At 40.8% G+C, this 19310-nt stretch overlaps 1 long non-coding RNA gene across 8 annotated transcripts in view; it reads left to right on the forward strand.

The window, feature by feature from the left end:
* LOC106731881 (uncharacterized) overlaps positions 1-3107 on the forward strand; it is a 53789-nt gene extending 50682 nt beyond the window's left edge. For all 8 annotated transcript variants that reach the window (XR_012906721.1, XR_012906719.1, XR_012906717.1 and 5 more), the window contains one exon: positions 2817-3107. This is a non-coding gene — a long non-coding RNA (uncharacterized LOC106731881). The remainder of the gene's footprint in view (positions 1-2816) is intronic.
* The last annotated feature ends 16203 nt before the right edge of the window (positions 3108-19310 follow it).

The raw sequence follows: 19310 nt of genomic DNA on the forward strand, positions 1-19310 counted from the left end.
CTGATCTTGCATCAGCCTGTTACAGCCTTTAGCAGATTTCTTGCATTACAGCTCTAACTATTCCCTCTGTTCTAAATGTAACTATTAATATATTAATGAATTAATCTAAATCAGCATAACCATATTATTAGCATGACAGGCAAAACAACTTGATAAGCTACAAGTTGGACATTCAAAATCATTAGTTACTTTTGAAAATGTGAGCCATTGAATTCAATGGGCTGGAGAGCAGAGCCTTAGCCTCTTTGGGTTTCCATTTACCCGTAGTTGAATGATTACAATAATATGTAGCCACTTCAGACATCTATTGCGAAATTAGGCTATGTCTACACTGGCGGGTTGTTGCACCAGAAGTATGCAAATGAGGCTAAGCGTGGAATATCGCCAAGCCTCATTTGCATACCTAATGAGCCGCCATTTTGTGGAAGAGGCTCTGTGCCAGAAGGAGCTTTCTACACTGCCCCTTCTTGGGCAAGAAAAGCCCTCTTGCGCAATGCCGTTATTCCTGAAAATAATCAGCATAGCAGCATTGCGCAAGAGAGTTTTTCTTGTGCAAGAAGGGGCAGTATAGACAGCTCCTTCTAGCGCAAGAGCCTCTTCCACAAAATGGCGGCTCATTAGGTATGCAAATGAGGCTCAGCAATATTTCACGCTTAGCCTCATTTGCATAACTCTGGCGCAAGATTGCGCCAGTGTAGACATAGTCCTTATGTTTGGAAAGGTGCTTTGAGATCTTCAGATTAAATATATGTAAACACTATTGTTACTATTTCCACATTCTTTTCATAAGCAAGATCACAGTGTACTTAAATCCTATATGCGCTGTGATGATAAACTGTAATGTACAGCTAATTGTACAAAATAGACAGCAGGCAGGAAACCACATCATACAAAATTAATTGCTAGGATTTCATGGTTGTGACTGCTTCAAGTTAGCACATCACAGCAGTGCTGGGGTTACAACATTGGCTTTGTCACTGGAAGACTGACAGTATTCTCAAAGGGTGAGTAGCTGTGCCTTCTGCATAAATTCTCAAGGCTGAAGCCATTCATATCACCAGACCATGACCACACAGAATGCTGGGGACTAAGTGGTTGCTAGAATATGTCATTGAGCAACCTGCAACACCGCAGGGAAGCTTGTTTGAAGAATAGGATGTGCTTGAATAGGTCTCTGCTCAGCAGATTGCTGTGAGCCAGAGCTATCCTCCAGCTGATTTGGTGCTACAAGCCTCCACAATGAGGAGCAGAGGCAAGAAGCAAAGCCAGAAGAATGGGACACATTCTGAGGACCCCTCTCTTTCTTGGAGCAACAGGGTCACCATGACAGTCACGAGGGATGGATACCAGAGCGGGAAGACTTACACATGCACAGTAGCCTGAGGCTAAACTACAACCCACTGTTTTCCCACACACTGGGGGAAGAGGGGAGAATACTGGCCTCTTCCTCTCAAAATGGGGATTAAAAACTGGGATCCATTGGCCAACAGGCTCTGGTACTGGCCATACCTCTGGAAAATTGGGCAAGAGGAAGGTAGGCACACTCCTTGAGACACAAAAATGGAGAAAACAGCACAAAGACAGCCAGTCCCCCTTCCTCTGATGGTCAAACTCAGTATAACTTTGGGGAAGTCATTGTCCGTGGCAACCCCCAATTAAGGGCACAGAGCAAATCCATTGGCCATACCTCCTTCCTAGGAAATATCAGGAAAATGGCAGTCCTCACTGCAGCACACAAGTCAGCATTATGGACATTTTAGAAGAGGTCAGTATTTCTAAAAACTGGATTTTTATGTATAAAATGAATTAGTAAAAATTACTTTGGATATGTTGTAACCCCTATTGTTATCCTTTAAGAAAAGCAGTAGCTGGGGACATGTCTACATTAGGGAGTTATTTCAAAGTAACTCCCCTTATTTTGAAATAACAAGGCGAGCATCTACACTACCAACCCCATTATTTCGAAATAACAGGCTTGTTATTTTGAAATAACTCCTGCTTGTGAAGAGGAATACTCCATGCATTCTTACTATGCAGTGTCAGATATGGAGTCGTAGTCTCTGTCGATGGTGGTTATGGGGTTGAAACTAAGCAAAGAGACAGATAAAGAAAAAAGCCATTGCTGACAATTACACACTTAAAAAGAGAACCATGGTGATAAGGAAAAGCAGACAAAGGCTTGGCAGGAAGTGCTGATCTATCTAGTCTGGAAAGTATGGTTTGTCCATGCTGAGCATTAGTAATTATAGTGACTTTCCTCTGCCGGTGCCACCTTGGGGTTAGGAAGAGTTTTGCTGATGTCCAAGTCTCAAGGAAGTTGATCCTTTTGTGAAGGGCTCTTTCAATGAGTCATGCAGAAATGTTTGGAAGACAGTAAAAATAAAGAGTGAAAAACCTGCAAAAATGGATTTACAGTGCTTACAGTTCCTGGATATTAGTGTAGCTATCAAAATCAAGTGTAAATTACACCAGCTTCTTAAAGTCTCCCTCCTCTTAAAGGAAATAAATTACTAAAATAGTATATTAGGAAAAATGCAGTGAATAAAAGTTCTAGATTCAACAGAGTGACTTTGTGGCAAACAAGATCCAGTGAAGCTAATGCACTTTTTCAAGTAGGGTTTGATATATGAATTTGACAGCAAAAGCTATTCAACTTGGCATCAAGTTTTCATTACCTACACTTAAGACATTTATCACATAAGTACCCTGTCATCTGTATATAGAGATCTTATTTTCTATCAACAAAGGGAGAAAGATGTGAAGATTCTTGACTTGTTGACCTTATTCTACAAAACAAACTCTTGTTTATGTTTCAGGTTGATGGAAAGAGAAGTAGCAGAAACTTATTCTTTGTTGGCAAGAATTTGACTTGTCTATTTTTCAGCCTCCTTCAATACAAAGGTTGGGATTTTATTGAGGTTAGAAAAAGTGTGAGCTTTTTGAAGAAGACCGTGGCCATGATGTATTTTGCTACTAGTAATCTTCTCTCAGGACCTCTTCAGATGGAGAACAAGTATGAGCCTGCTTATAGAAATGGCATTGTTTTATTTGTGTAAACAAGACAACATATTATTCTTGATAATAAACCTAATAAAAAGATAAAGGAGGGGATGACGACACAGGGCAATGCTTTTCTCTCCTGTAAACCAGGAGAGAGCTTTGCCAGTCGTTGGGTATCACTGTACATAAGAAGTCGATTCCACTAAGTAGTCACAGCATTATGAAACATCAATCAGTCTTCCAGGGGCCAGCAAATATATATTACAAAACAAGGCCCACATCCCACAGCTTGTGCGTGCTGCTGCCCCTATGCGGAACCTTACTGCAATCAAGGCACTGCATTAAGCTTGCTATAACAAGTTTGAATGCCTAAGAAGTAAGGCCCTACCAATTTCATGGCAGAGAAAAATACGTCACAAACCCTGAAATTAGCCCTGCCCCCTGAAATCTGATCTCCCAGAAATCAGCTGGGTTGGAAAAAGACAGGGCTTCTCCGTCCCCTGCTGGGCTGTTCTTGGAGGGAGATCAGACCCACTTCCACAGGCAGCACAGAGGTGAGGTCACTTCCATGCTGAAGCAGCCCCAGAGCTGGGCTTCAGACTCCAGCACAGGCTCGGGGGCACTTGGATCAGGGGTTGCTGCTGCCTCCCCCCACAGCTCCTGCAAGGGCTGAGGGCTCCCTGAGCTCCAGCCAGGGCTTTGGATTCCAGCTCTGGGATTGATGCTACTTCCCCCCCTCCCCTGCAGTTTCTGCCAGGACTCTGGGCATTCCAGGTCTCTGTTCCTTCTCTCGTAGCTCAGGAACCCTGAGCTCTAATTTGCTGCCACCGCCTCCTCACTTCTCCCCTGCAGCTCCTGCCAGAGCTCAGTTCCTTGGAGCCTCGTGGTTTCTGCTTAAGCTTAGGACGTCTAGGCCCTGGATTGCTGCTGCCATCACCCTCCGTTCCCTTTTCCTCTGCTGCAGTTTCTGCCCAGGCTCTGGGCTGCTGTCCTCTCCTAGTGGCTTTTCCCAGGGCTTGGAGATGCCCAGGCTTCTACCAAGATTTAGGGTTTCCACCCCATGAAGTTCCTTCCTGAGTTCAGGATGGCTGCCAGTGCCTGGGGCTTTTGCCCCGTCCCCTAGCTCTTGACTGAGCTCCAGGCTTCCACCCTTCCCTCCCCCACTCCAATGGGGGTGCCTGGGCTTGGGGCTTTGCCTCCATGGCTCCTGTCAGAGCAGGGCTGACACACCCATTTTTAAGTTGCCTGGCATCCCTGGGCCCATGCGTTAACCTACCACTCACCCTGAGTCTGACTGGCAGTTATTGAGTTCTGTTTGGGGCCTTTCCAGCAGCACTGGGGAGATACCACCTACCCTCCACCTGTGGAAGCCTCCTCCAGCTAGAAGAGACACTGCAACTACTGCCTTCAGAGCTGGGCTCTACAATCACCGCAGAAGCGAGTAGGGCAACACTGTCCCCTCTCCCCCAACAGCTTTGACATGCCCTACAATTCCCTTTGGCTCTGAATCCCTGTCGTTGCATTTCACATATCAAAGTCTGAAATCGTGAAGTTGACCAACTCTAAGATCACATGGCTGTGAAATTGATCTAAGTGAACCATGAATTTGGTAGGGCCCTCCTAAGAGAACACTCAAGCATATATTTTTATTATAGATCTTCATATCAAGTATCTCTAATTAACTATTATGTGATATAGTTATTTGTCTGAGGATACATCTTTAAAGTTAGGACTGGGCTTGTGTACGACTGAATTGGCTGCAACATTATAGAGCTTGTATTCATTTAGAAGGATGTTTATATACAGGATATTCCAAGGAGATGCACAAACTTGGCTTCTGTAGGCTCATGGTTGATTGGGAGTAATTATGTGGTTTCTCAGTAAGTATCAGTGGTCAGCCATAAAGTTCAATTATTTTGGCATGGAAGATCAATAACAGGAGTCTGAAGCAATTATAAGACCCAGGATTCAAAAGTTGCATGGCTAAAAATGATCATTTGATCAATCAGCCCTAGACTTCAACTATAATATAACCTCAAAGAACAATAACTGGTACAATTCTTCCCCTCAAAGCACAATTAATCACTTGGTTTATGCCACTAATCTAAGCTATGTTACTCTCTTCATATCTAGAGCACTCCTCATGCAATATGCCACAGTATGAAAGTGCTCAAATTGTAGATTAAGGTCCATAACCTACTCATAGCATATGGGGAGTATCAAAAGAATATTGTTAAATCTGTCATCATTAATTTCTGTAATAGAGCGCAGCTAACACTACACATTGACTACTGTATTAGGTCAACACAAGACAGCGTCCCTTATAGTAAATATTAAGCAAGCTTTTGAACCAATAAATCTTGTCACTGATCTCAACAGAAGCCAGTATTGGATACCTGATACTCCAGCCCTAGCCCTCCCTATTACCTCTGCCCCGCCTCCCTCCAAGCAGATTTTTCCTCTCTCCTTTCCCAGATGTAGTCATCCACTTCTGACACTAGACAGGCTGACTTTCTTCCTACCCATCCCATTTGGACATAGTGACTTTTTGCTTTGTCCCTGGGACCCAGCCAGGAGTCTTTTCTTCTCACTAGCCTGCATCGTATAACGCACTCTTTAGTTAGGTGTTGTGAAGGACCCCTATCCCACAGGCTCACACAACCCACTCTCCCCTCTCTCTCACTGAAGGCAGCCTGTTCTGCATGATTCAGTCATGTGTCTGACCCTCTGAGATATGAGTATCATCCAGCTACCCCAAGCTGTTATCTACTACGCATTCTCATGGAACACCACTGACATTATCTAGCAGTGCCTATAATGAGAAAGTGTCCAGCATGCATGGGACTTTTCCCTCTTTCTGGCTCCTCCTGATTTCCTTTGCTACAGCAAGTAGCTACTGGGCAGAAGGTAGCCATGATGTTCTTCTCATATTGTTTTTTTCTTGGGGTACAATATGATCTGACATAGGTGATATTAGACCCAGTTGGGCATGGATTGGTTTCTGGCACTCCTCTCAGTCTCCATTTCCTGTGGTGTTATAGAAGCAAACCTACAGCCAAGAAAAACTATCACTGAAGCACACCGCTACTGCTCTGTTCCTTTCTAGTTTGATTGATTACCTCTGTCATATCTGACCAAATGTTGGACTGCCTTTGAATGGGCCCAGATCTCAAGGATGCATGGTTAATTATTCACCAAGGACTTCTGCCATTGCATTACTGTTACTATATTCCATGATGGTGGGAAAGTTCTCTGACACAACAAGATTTGCTGCAACAACAATAAACTAGAAGAAAGAAAAAATTGAAAGCCAACATTTAAAACGCCAAATGTTCAGGGCCACATATAATTGTTGCAACAAATTTGGGAGTGTAATTAGTGACTTACTGCAGCATAGAAGGCTGAGTATGCCTTACAATGTGACTAAACAAGCCATATGTACTAATCATACTTGTTTTCTGATAGTTAAAATAATCTAGAAAGGACTTACTTTTTATTGGGGAAGGAGTTTCAGATACAGTTTTCCTTACTAATGAAAAAATCATGCGTTTATAATTTTGATTGAAAAAATTATGGAGAAAATATAGACAAACATTTTCAATCAACATTGTGACATTTGAAAAAATGTGACGATCTTTGCTTAGCACTAAATATGAGAAGTATGAAAGACCCCTGATATTTGAAGAGTTCTTTCACAGGGCATCCTTTAATCAGAGAAGTCTTTCAGAGGATTGATTGCCAACCACACAATCTTTAAACACAATTCTACAGAGGGAAAGATGTTCAAGAAAACTTTGAGAAAATAAGTGAAAAGCATCAATTATAAGAAAAAAAACATTTTCAATGAGATTCCCTCTTCAGTAAAGTTATTTTAGAGCACAGTATCTAACAAATATAGTTCTGTGCCTTCAGAAAATAGATAAATATAGAAATGAATGTACAGATCCTGCATTTCATTGTTTATGTGCATCTTACTGAAGGGATGCACCTGATTTGCGTGTCTCTGTGCTTGCTTTCAGACACCTTTGTTCGAAAATTAGGCTTGCCAACCCTCTAGGATTGCCCTGGAGTTCACAGGATTTAAAGATTAATCTTTAATTAAAATTATGTCTTGTGATGAAATCTCAAGAAACTCGTCCAATTTGGCCAAAGTTGGCAGCCTTATTGAAAAATGGGGTCCCTGATGTCATTTTCAGACTGCCGTCATAAGGCAGCACTTGTGCCTGCAAACAGCATTACTGCAGCAATTCATCCTTCCCAGGAATTGCAGGAAGTACCTTTCTAAAGTAGGTGTTTGGGGAATGTATTTAGGAAAAAAAGAAGGCTCATTATAGGGTAACACAGAGGACCATCTCACTGGCTGGTGTATCATTTAATGTTCCCAACAGTGGCAAAATTTCAGTCCCTTTCTTCAGGGATAGGATTATTCCTCAAACCAAAACAATTCAACAGAAAACAAATAAAAGAAGTCATGCTACCTTGCTACCTCCCAGGTCTTTTTCCCAAGTCAAGATCCTGCATGAGGCCCTATCTATTCTCAATAGGTGTCTCTCCCCTGCCTGAGTTCCTTGCTGGTCTTTCAAGTGATGATCATGTGAACAGCAAATTATCCCTCTATCTTGCTCTTTGACATTCTGAGGCGTTGGCAGCAAATCTGCTGATTCTAAGATATCTGCTACAGTTGCCGGTGTTTAAGAATGGTTTGGTTTGTTATCTTTGGCTTTGGCAGCTGATCTCTAAACATCTGGGCTGGGATTCACTTCTCTCCAATCAAGTTGTAGGGAACCCCATGTATGTTGTCAATGCCATTGTGATGTAATGGTTATGCGAGTATCAAAAAATAAATCCAGCATGTAGGAGATAGCTAATTAGCCATCAGTGGAGTTCAGCCCAATTCCCTAAAAAGGAATCCCACCCTGTGACACAAAAGCCATGATGTAGGTCACACCAAAATTCCCCCCCACCTCCCATATAACCTACTACCTAACAACTCTGGCCATAGGTATCTGAATATCCTGGATGCAGATAGGGAAGATTTTTTCTTATCACACCAGTTCATTTTTTGTGATAGTAAAAGGACCTCAAAATCCTCCAAGGAGGAAATTCATTCTCTCTCTCTCTCTCTCTCTCTCTCTCTCTCATATATATATAGAATTCAGCAAATGGTTTAAAGAACAGGAGCATTTTCAAAGGGAAGATTCTTCCTCAATTCCATAAACATTCTTCAAGAGAGTCAACTGCTGAGTGATGTGCAGCTATTTAATGAGTTAATCTCTCTCAGCTATTTGAACTCTCAGAAGGGCTCCCACCCTGTTAGCTATGTGATATCTTTGAAATGAGCCTTTCAAATGATTATAAGAATATATTAAAAAGCAGCTAATTTAAACTGAACTTTACCACAATTCCCATCTGGATCAGGTTGTGAGTAATGAGAGTAGGGGCAGAGGGTTTGTTATTGTTGAGCTCTTCTGTAATTACTGCAGTCAAGTCTGAGATAGCCACTGGGCTACATAAATTATTCCTGGTATCAGTAGAGATACATCAGTTATGATTTGGATCTCTGTGTTTCACAAGCTTGGTCTTACTGTCCGTTTAACACAGCAATTCAAAATTAGTTATTGGCTGCAGTGATTTACATCTGCTCTAGCAGAACATCAGCCTACTCACATATTTCTTAAACACATAATGCAAGACCAACATACAGTGGCATAATTTTTCCCTGAATATTGACATTTTAAAGCAAATTTCCAATTGATCATGTTCTCAGCCTTTGTCACAAACATTCAAAAGTACTAGTCTCATGAAAAGCAAGTATTGTGCTTAAATGTTAATTAAAAGCAAAGTTTAAATAGTAATATTGATTGTAATAATTGCAATTCACAATCTAGGTATCCTGCTTTATTGGTTAGTTGTGTAAGTCATTCACTCAAGCAGCAAAAAATACTAGCATGTGACATCTCCATTTCTGTTTCATTTCATGTTCACTGCACCATCTCCACTTCTCCAGTAATGCCATCCATTATGCCCATTAACAGCCATCTCCTGTTTCCACCTACATTCTCCTGTGCATTCCCCAGCTCATGATATGCCCTCCCCAAACAAGTTCACCTGGCCACTTACTTCTCTTCATTAAAATTCCTCCTGTACATTAACTCCTACCATATCTCCCACAAGTGAAAAAATTAAAGTAACATACCCACACCTTGCTGAGTAACCATATAACCAAATCATTGTCATCTTTTTCTTCCTTTTCACCTCTAGGTTCATTTATGACTCTCACTTATGGCCAGGGGTCTGATTTTGCAAGGACACAATTTATCTTGCCCTTCTCTTTAAGCAGCATGTCTCCACAACACCTGCCTACTCTGTACCATTACTTAAAAGCCACAACCTTGCTTGAGCATGTTCTTTTCTTACATATAAACATATAACAATGGCCATATTTACAAGAGCAGTCTGGACAAAGTCCAAACAGAAACAAACTTCACCTGGTATGAATGAACACTCTGAAGAACACTGCAGGAGAGAAGCACTTGACATTTACACTGTTGCTACATCAGAACAGCCTCTATGCTATGCTGACGGGCCGCGTATAAAACAGATTAGAGAAATTATATAAACTCCTCATTGTAGAGAATGCTTTTAGTGGATAGTATTCCAGGGGCAAAAAAGCTCTAAATGATGTATCACTCCGTTTAACATATGCTTCTCATCTACCTGTAACCTTTTGTTCTTTCCTAACATTCAATTGACATCAAATCTGACAATCTCAGCAGCAATTAATCAGCAATTGGTTAAAAGTGGAGTACATTTATCATCATCATCACCGGTTTCTTATTCATGTTTGTTCAGCTACTCTTCAAGCTGGTCCAAAAAACAAGAGATCATTTTTGTGAACATTCTTACAAAATTTTCAGTGAACATTTTCCAGCACCCTGAAGTAAAAAAAAAAAAAAAGGGAAGTAAACATTTGCAAAAAAAAAATTCAATCTATTTTTTTCTCCCCATCAGAATTTCAGTGAACAATTTCATCAACATTAGGAAATATTCAAAAATTTTCATCAGCTCTACCTTCTCCCAAAATTCAGCATTCATACCCAGTCTTCCAATTATCAGTCAAAATTAATACTAAGGTTCTTCTGTGTTCTAATAACTAGACAGTGGTTGCATAAAAGTAGCCTGTAAGGAAAAACAAAGCTGAATTCAGAGTTTGGGGTTGGGTCTGCCTCAATTGTGCACCACCTAGTCGAATAAAGTCTGGGTCCATGACTGCAGCTCCTACCTGCTATTGCTATACAAATAATTATAAATTATTTTCCATTTCCCCTTCATCTAATCTTTTATTAGGAGGCAATCTGTATTTCAGGAAAAAGCCCGACCTCTCACAGGTGTCATTGATTCCAGCAATTCAGTACAATATGAAAACCTTTTGGATTTTCAATTTCCATGCATACTCCAAATCTAAGGAAGTCACATACATTGGTTTCTGACAAACCATTTGTCATCCTCATTGCATTTGTATCACCAGGCCATAACGCTAAAAATGACTATGCCATCCTGCAACTTCCTTGGAAAAGCTCCAATATCCTCCCCTTAGACAGCTCTTAATTTTCCACTATTTAAACTATACACGACACATAATAAAGAATAATTGTTTTGAATTCCAAAGCTTTGCCATGGTAATAAAGTCAATAAATTACACTTTCCTCTAATAAAATTAGTCATTTTCTAAACTTACATCAGAACTCATATTTTTGAACGTGTTATGCTAAATGCTATTTTAAATGGCTGATTTATTACATGTATTGTAAAGCGACATCTAAGAGTAAGGTTATCATTTTATCATTTGAAGTACATCTGTGGGTCACCCATTTCAAAACTATGACCAAGATTTAGCATTAGTCCCTCACAGTGGTGGTGTAATTCACTCAGTGGGTGAAAGCAGAAGGGAAGGGGAGTTACACTGTGATAAAAGGTTGTTTGATAGTAGACAAGACAATACAACTGGTTGTCCAAAACAAATCCAACCCTACCCAGCAGAACAGGGAATATTATTTAAACTGGAACAAATGGAACTGGATTCCACCTACCTACATTAGGTGCACTAACATAAAATAGATGAAGAATATATATAACAATAAAAGATTTTCATGAACACACAAACTGATTATAATTCACCACTAAGTATATTTCATTAAATATAACCCTCTAAATAAAAAAAAATCTCTCTCTATATATATACAGATTGAACATCTCTAGTCCAGCACCCTAGGGACCTAACAGGTGCCAAACCAGAGAATGTCAAACCCCAGGAGGTCAATGTTGTCTAGCATTATTACCAGCACTTCCACTGCTTACAGGGCTCTTTAGAAGACATTTAGGGGTAAATTACAGCTATATAACACCACAGAACACGGAGAGCCAGGACTGGTGGCTGTAAGCAAACTTTATGTCACTGTCCAAAACTTGGCCACCCCATGATAGTGGACATCTGGGTAACTAAAACCATGGATGTTGCTGGACCAGAGAGTGTCTAGCTAGAGAGCGTCAACCTGTACGTTTGGCTATTATCTAACAGGTTGTTATTTATCTGATTTTAATTCAAGGTTCTCCTCTTCCCAAATTTCTCTCTGGATTCTGTCGAGCACCCAAATCATTCTTTGAGCCTCAAAGCACCTCTGACAACTTCCTGTAGAGATAGACTTGATTCCAGTGATGCTTGTTTGCAGGTGTACACATCAGACCAGATCCAAAGGCTCTTTTTGTTCTGGGTTTCCAGGATGGGAGACAATTGGCTCCAATTGGATCATGAACATATAGGCACACATGCTCAGAAACATTCCATTAGACACAGAATGACTTGACTAACCAGTTGTAAGCTGACACGCCCTCATCTGCATGTCAGTCTGTCCTGCCCAATATCAACCTCTCCATTCAGTCTCAGTCCTGGTTTCCCTCTAACTGTCCCTCTGCCCTACCTTTCTCCATTTAATCCCAGACTCTCTCTCTCTCTCTCTCAGGCTCCCCACTCCTGCCCCTGTCTCTCAACTGTCCTCTTCTCCTCCAGCTGTCACTTCTCATCCATCTGAAAGGAAGGGTCATGTTCTTAATGACAATGCCATCACCCTGAATAGAGCCTAAATCCCATGTCCACATAGAGTGTTGAGTTCCTTTACCATATTTACATTTTGAAGAGGGCCAGATCCTCAGATGGTGTGAACTACCATTCTTATATTGACTTCCAATTTACAACAGCTAAAGAAAAGGTTCAATAATTTTTAAATATATGTATTTGGAATCCAGCTTCTGTAGACTTACATTAATTTCCATAGGACTCTTCTCACCAACACAGGATTTGACCCCATGATAGAAACTAGAAGGACCAAAACTCTGCAATGCACTATATTCTGAGCCTGCCTTTTGTGAACAGATGAATTCAATCACCCAAACTAGCTAGTTTCATTGTCAATGTAGTTAAAATGTTTCACAGGAGGCAAAACATAGGAATGGGTATTCAACAATCCCAAGAGTTAGGAATTTTAATTATAGGGCAATTTTATATATATAGAAAGGACATGTTTAAATAATGGCAGCAAAATGTGTACTTTTGTAATAATACAATAGAAAAATGTTTACTTTAGACCAAATCCTTTGTGGGTGGCCTGGTTCTAATACCACAGAGCCAAGGATCCTCATGTCAACTTCAGCAGCCAATCCTACATTCAAGTATGATAGTACAGATGCAAACCCACTGATGAGGGGGCAGGCAAAGGAGGCAGTTGTCCCAGGCCCCAGCAATTCAAAGGGGCCCCGGGCTCCAGCAGCTGCAGCTGCCAAAAGAGCAACAGAAGTGGCTGGAGTCCCAGGCCCTTTCAATTGCTGCTGGATACCATGCCACGCTCTCCAGGCACGGCTAAGGATTGGGGGTGCTGCACCACACTCTGGGCAGTGCTGAGGGAATGCACAGCTGGGCCCCCCTTTGTACCTTGCCCAAGGGCCTATGAAGGCTGTCGGCTCCCCTGTACAGATATAACAACCCTAAACATGGCTCATCTGTCAATGTCAATCTGGGACTTTCATCACCACAAGCCCTTTGAGCTGAAAGAATAATGTTACTAGATGGCAACAGTAGACTAGTCTCATATCTTCTGTGTTCACCAGACAGCGTACTACACAGAGAATCACCTTCCTGAGAAGTAGAGAACACACAGGCACCACTTCTGATCCACAGTACATTCATTTTCATGGGAAGAGTAACTGTCTGTCTTTTTAGACAAACTGATCGTATCGATGGTTGGCCCTTTTATAATTTCACTGGTGTATGGGCTATTATTCAATATTTTAAACGAGTTATAGAAAGGTTGAACATGCTAAGTAATTATCATAGGTAGCAAGGACACCGTGCTCAAAGAGACCTTTTTCCATTTATTGTACTATATCATACATCAAAGTTTGGTTTGGTTTTTGGTATGAGAAAATATGCATCAATAACACCTGACATGATCTATGACAACATATTATACAAGGATATAGCTTTCTGGGGAATGTAGGCATCATATCATATAGATTATTTTTTTCTTTATTGTTATTTGACATTTTTAGTAGAGAAATATTACCAAGCCAGAAACAAATACTGAAAATTCATGTATTAAACACATGTACAATTTCAAGTCTTTAAAAGAAGGGAAGTGACCTTCAAAATAGACACACCAAATATTTTTAAAAAAAATTAAATAGATGATTTCTCACTAATCAGTGATGACTCAGACAAATTATATCTCCCTTCCTCCCACCGCCCCCAGTAACAAATACAAAGAAGGATTTTTAGAATTACTCCACACTAGAAGTAAACACCAAAACTACCAGAAAAACACACCAAAACAACCAGAAAAAAGAAGTATAAATGGACACAGGCACGTGCATACCCACATGCACACAGTCAAGAAGGAAAGAAATTAGAGAGAGAAAAAAATATTATATTCCCACCAGTACCTGAGTCCAGTTGAGGAACGTAAGAAAGACATATTTTTGCCCGCCTGCTATGCTCAGATGTTGGAAGATACGTTTCTTCATTAAGGCTACGTCTACACTGGCCCCTTTTCCGGAAGGGGCATGTAAATTTCAGCAGTCGTCGTAGGGAAATCCGCGGGGGATTTAAATATCCCCCGCGGCATTTAAATAAAAATGTCCGCCGCTTTTTTCCGACTTTTAAAAAAGCCGGAAAAGAGCATCTAGACTGGCCCCGATCCTCCGGAAAAAGTGCCCTTTTCCGGAGGCTCTTATTCCTACTTCAAAGTAAGAATAAGAGCCTCCGGAAAAGGGCACTTTTTCCGGAGGATCGGGGCCAGTCTAGACGCTCTTTTCCGGCTTTTTTAAAAGCCGGAAAAAAGCGGCGGACATTTTTATTTAAATGCCGCGGGGGATATTTAAATCCCCCGCGGATTTCCCTACGACGACTGCTGAAATTTACATGCCCCTTCCGGAAAAGGGGCCAGTGTAGACGTAGCCTAACTGTATATGTCCTTGATTGTCTCAGTATGTTTTTAAACATTGTATGATTTTTCTTTCTGCAAACTCACAAACATCTTCTAGTGTGAATGGGCTGGTTGTTTTGGAGTTGATTAATCTCAACAGAATTATATGAGAAATGTGCACTATATTAACAAGCAGATCCAATTACAATGTAAATCTATATACTATACAGATGTATTAGCAACCAAGAATATACTTTTCTGGGAAAATCAATATTATTCTAAAACTCAAAGTCCATCTGGATGTGAGCCAGTTGATAGAACCAGAAATTATGCCAAAGCTCCCCATACAATTACCTGTGGAGTTGCAAAAGATATCATTGTATAGAATTCAAAGAAAAAGTAAATAGATCTCAGCTCCTTTGTAGCCCTCTGAAAGGAAACTCCACTCAGAGATAACAAGGTCTAAGCAAGGCGAAGGAAAGCATCCAGGAGCAGCAATGTCTGAACACTGGTGTGGGAATGAGGTAAAGAAGAATTATAGAGGAGTCAAAAACTCATGCAAGTTTTAGTTTCTTACCTTTTCTGGAGAAAAGGTTTGTTCAAAGGATCTTCCAACAATTTAACAGTGTGCTTTCTTGAAAAAGATGTATTTTCCACTGTCCTCACCAGGAAGCCTGACAGTACAGTACAGTTCTTCCAGGTGTCATTCAAATATCCTAGCACATTCTGCCCATCCAAAAGAAGAGAGGCAAAGATCCCTCTAGAATAGTGCTTCATTTTGCAAACCAAGCCAGAGGTTAAGACCCAAATTGTTCCTTGGGCAGTAAGCATCACTTCTACAGCACACCCAGCTACTGCCAGCCCACAGAGTGAGAAAAAGCCAGCTCTGCATAGTAATACAACCCCACCACAGGGAAAATGGGTTATTAAAAGGAAAGTTTTACATTGATTTTATGAATATTTATGCAGTGCTTTAATATGCAAAGATTTCTATTTCCCTGAATCCCCAATTTTAAGATTTTAACTTTTGAATTGAGAGCTGCAGTGGTTAGTAGTCATTTGTAGGATTTGGGAATGATCAAGCATTGATTTTTAAACATTCCATTAGTCTGGGAATTCTCAAATCTTCTGTAACATGGGCCACATCTTAAGAGAGATTGGCTTGTGAACATGATTGCATAAGTCACAGTGTCTGTCTTTCTTGTCTGGTTTTATGTCTCAAGTGTACCCATGCTAGCTTTGATGTAGCTCGCACAGCTGAAAAAAGCAGTGATGGCACTGGAAGAGAGCCCAGCATGAGCTAGGAAGTAACAAAATATCCAGGTTTCCAGGTGGGCTTGAAAGCTTGTTCTGCTGTGTCTTCACTGCTATTTTTAAATGCATGCTGTTTTTAGCTGCAGTCACACCTCTGGCTGCAGTGCAGACCTGGAAGACCACATCTTCTCCTATTTGCAGTCTTAATGACATCCCTTAGACTACAGCAGTTGCTTATATGGAAAAATGATATTAGGCATTGCTGCAGCCAAGATATTGATATGACCACCGCTGCCATAAAATCTGACCATGTCACTTGTGAGCTCAAATTATAGCTCGAATCACAGGTGCAAAAACACTTCACATTTGAATTAGGTTTTAGAGTATAAGTTATATCTGTAAAGCGCTGTAAATATGTTACTGTATTATTTTGGTACCATCAAAGAAGGGCCCATTGACTAGAATAACTGGAATATTGCCAAGCAAATATGAAAGTGATACTGGCAGAGATGTCAGGAAGCATGAACAAAGCAAACCTATATTATACATGGCTCAAGCCAGTGCTATTGTTTTCCCCACTTACTAAGGCCTTAGAAGCACTAAACTCTCTTACAATTTTCTGTTAAAATTCATTGCCCTTGGAAAGGACAAGGAAAGGCTAATCAGTAGTTAAAGTAACAGGAGAGCAAAGAACAGAAGAAAAATGAGGAAACATAAATAATAAGAGAAAAAGAATCAATAGTAACTGTTAGTTGCAAAATGATAAGAGCGATTGGTCCTTTGCCCAGCACTGTGTGAGTAGAATCACTAGTGGGCAATTTGTCTGCTCACAAGTGTGGTGGGCCAATCAAAAAGGCCAGCAGAGAATTATATTCTTAAGAGGGACCACCGATCTTGAATATAGTTGATTGGGCAAGTCTGACTAATCAGTTATTTTGTAAGCGGGAGGACACCAAATACATCAGTTAGAACCTTATTGTTAATTCCATTTTTAAAAAACAAAAAGGCTCATTGAACAGTTTCTACATTATAATTCATTTCCATTGTGCCCTAAGAAATCTCAAGTACAATTAATACAGCCAATTTCCCTCCCTTTTTCCTTTAAAAAAAGTTACCTTTTAACAACAGTGTTTCCTGACTGCATGCATTCCATTCCCTATCATACAAATTGATTATTTTAGAGATGCTGAATTACTCTTTGTGCTCTAGATTGTTTATTTATATGCACATGCACACAATCTTACTTTCTTATAGATCCACCATATGGCAGGTTGGGGTGCACTTGTGGTACTATATTCTGAAATTAAAATAGGAGTTTGGCAATGTTTTGCTTCAGTGAGAATCCACTTTTTGGCCTAAGCTTTTTAAAACTTTCTGTTCTGGTTGCAATTTGGAATCCAGGCCCTCATCTGGATCCAAATTCCACTGTTGTTCCTATGTTTCTAAACATTCCTATGCGCTGAAACTATACTGTAACTCTGAGCTAGAGGCTGTTTGAATTCTAGATCCAGAGTTTTGCAAGTTCAAGCCCATTTCTAACTATCACAGTGATAGAGAGAGCACTTTAACGTGATATTACCAGTAGAGAGCCTGTCTCTGGGAGAATGGGAGAACAGAACTTTACTCACTGGACAGCATGGAAGAATTAAGCATTAAGACTCATGTTTCGTGTTGTGTAAATGCCCAAGACCAACTGCAGCACTGATAGAAAGAAAGTTCATTCACTGTAGCATACTCCCTTTTGTCACACCTGAATGAATGGACATAGGTGAGGGTTATCATGAATCGAGTCCCTGATTGAGGACCTGAAGCCAGACCCTGAGAAGGTGAACACCCTCACCTCCTAATTCTGAAAGCACTCTCAGAATTTGGCTCTCTCTCAGGAAAGATGTAAAAACTAGGGTGTTCATTTTTCAAAACACAACAAAAATATCCCTGATTGATGGGAGAGCTGGGTTGGCAGCAGGCCAGTTAATTCAAAAGCATTAAATAAGACAGACTTCCATAATGTGCTGGAAAGACTAATATCCTTTTAATGCAAGAACACCTTTCTTTCTTTGGATAAAGAGTATGATTCTACCAAGAAGCCTGTTTAATTAAAGATTACTGACAATATCATTTTGGTGAGAAAGCTCTCTGCTGCTGGAATGTGCTGAGCAACTTTGGTTATCATACAGCACATCTTGTCTTTTAGCATCAGTCAAGTGCTGTTAATTGATTGATTATAAAGAACTGATCTCTTCTCTCTCCTTTTAGACTTGCTTTGATACATGGAAATGAGCCCCTTTATTATACAGTGATCACAACTAAAAGTGCTTTACTTCTGAAAAGACCATTAATTTGACCTAATTTAGAGATGACCTAATTTAGAGATAACTGGGACCCATGGATGTCCTTAGGCATCACCCACATAACCAGCCTTGAGCTGTTTTATTAATATGAATGGAATAGAGTCCCAAAGAGTCAGAGGTGTTAACATGATCCTTTTGCTGTCCTAATTAAACAGCATTAAACAAGATTTAGTATACACAGATCTCAGCCTGCTTATTACTGTGGCAAACACTTAAACACTGTGAACTATTTTTCCTTCTTCTGTATCTTTAATAAAAGGTTAAAACTTTACATTTCAAATACTTTAAGTAAGACTTTCATTTTAACAACATTTTGTTCCTTTTCCCTTTTGTTGAAGAGAGACCATAGAAGGAAAAAAAACCTGACAGTTTTTGGATGGTGTTAAAGATAGTAACACTTATCCTTTTGAGAAAAAAAGAAGTTGCCTAATCACTTAGAGTATGTCTACACTACAGCATTATTTTGAAATATCTAATTTCGAAATAGTTATTTTGAAATGGCTTATTTTGAAATAACGCATCTAGACACAAAATGCATTTCAGAATAGTGTTTTTCTATTTTGAAATAGCGTGTCCACACTGATAGGATGCTGAATCGCATTTACGGCCGGCTGGAAATGGTTCTGGCAGGGCATCAGGTCAGGAGTTAGCTTCAGGCAGCAGCCACACAAGGTATCTGAGACCTGTGCTTAAAGGGACCCTCCGGACAGCCGGTTCTAAGGTTTCCCTGCTTGCTTGCCTACCTCACCGAGGGACAGCAAAGCATTTTTATTCTGCATGATGTGGTTGCCCTCACTCAGGACACCACAACACTCTGCAGCATGGAACAGGAGCCACCCCTGGGCACTCTGGTGCTTCTCCTGATGTGTTGCTGTGAGCCTAGCAGCACATTCTGCAGGCAGTAACAGTCTCCCTGGTGTGCCCCACTGGGAGCTTGTGCCTCATTCCTCCCTCATGTCCTTCCACTTACCCCTCCCTAACCCCCCCCCCCCCCGCTGTACAATAAAAGACACGTGTGTTCATTACAACAAAGCTTCTTTATTGAACAAAACTGGAGTGGGGGAGGGGAATGAAACTGAGGTGAGACTGGGAAAAGAAGGTGGGAAAGGGGAGGAGGGAGGGTGGGAAAGGGAAGGGGGAAACCTGGGAGGAGGGAGTTGGTAGGGGAATGCAAGGGGAGAAAGAGGGAAGAGAAGCTCAGGGCTCAGGCTTGGGGGTCTCGCCATCCCAA

The sequence above is a fragment of the Pelodiscus sinensis genome, chromosome 12 (assembly GCF_049634645.1).
Source record: "Pelodiscus sinensis isolate JC-2024 chromosome 12, ASM4963464v1, whole genome shotgun sequence".
NCBI lineage: Eukaryota > Metazoa > Chordata > Testudines > Trionychidae > Pelodiscus > Pelodiscus sinensis.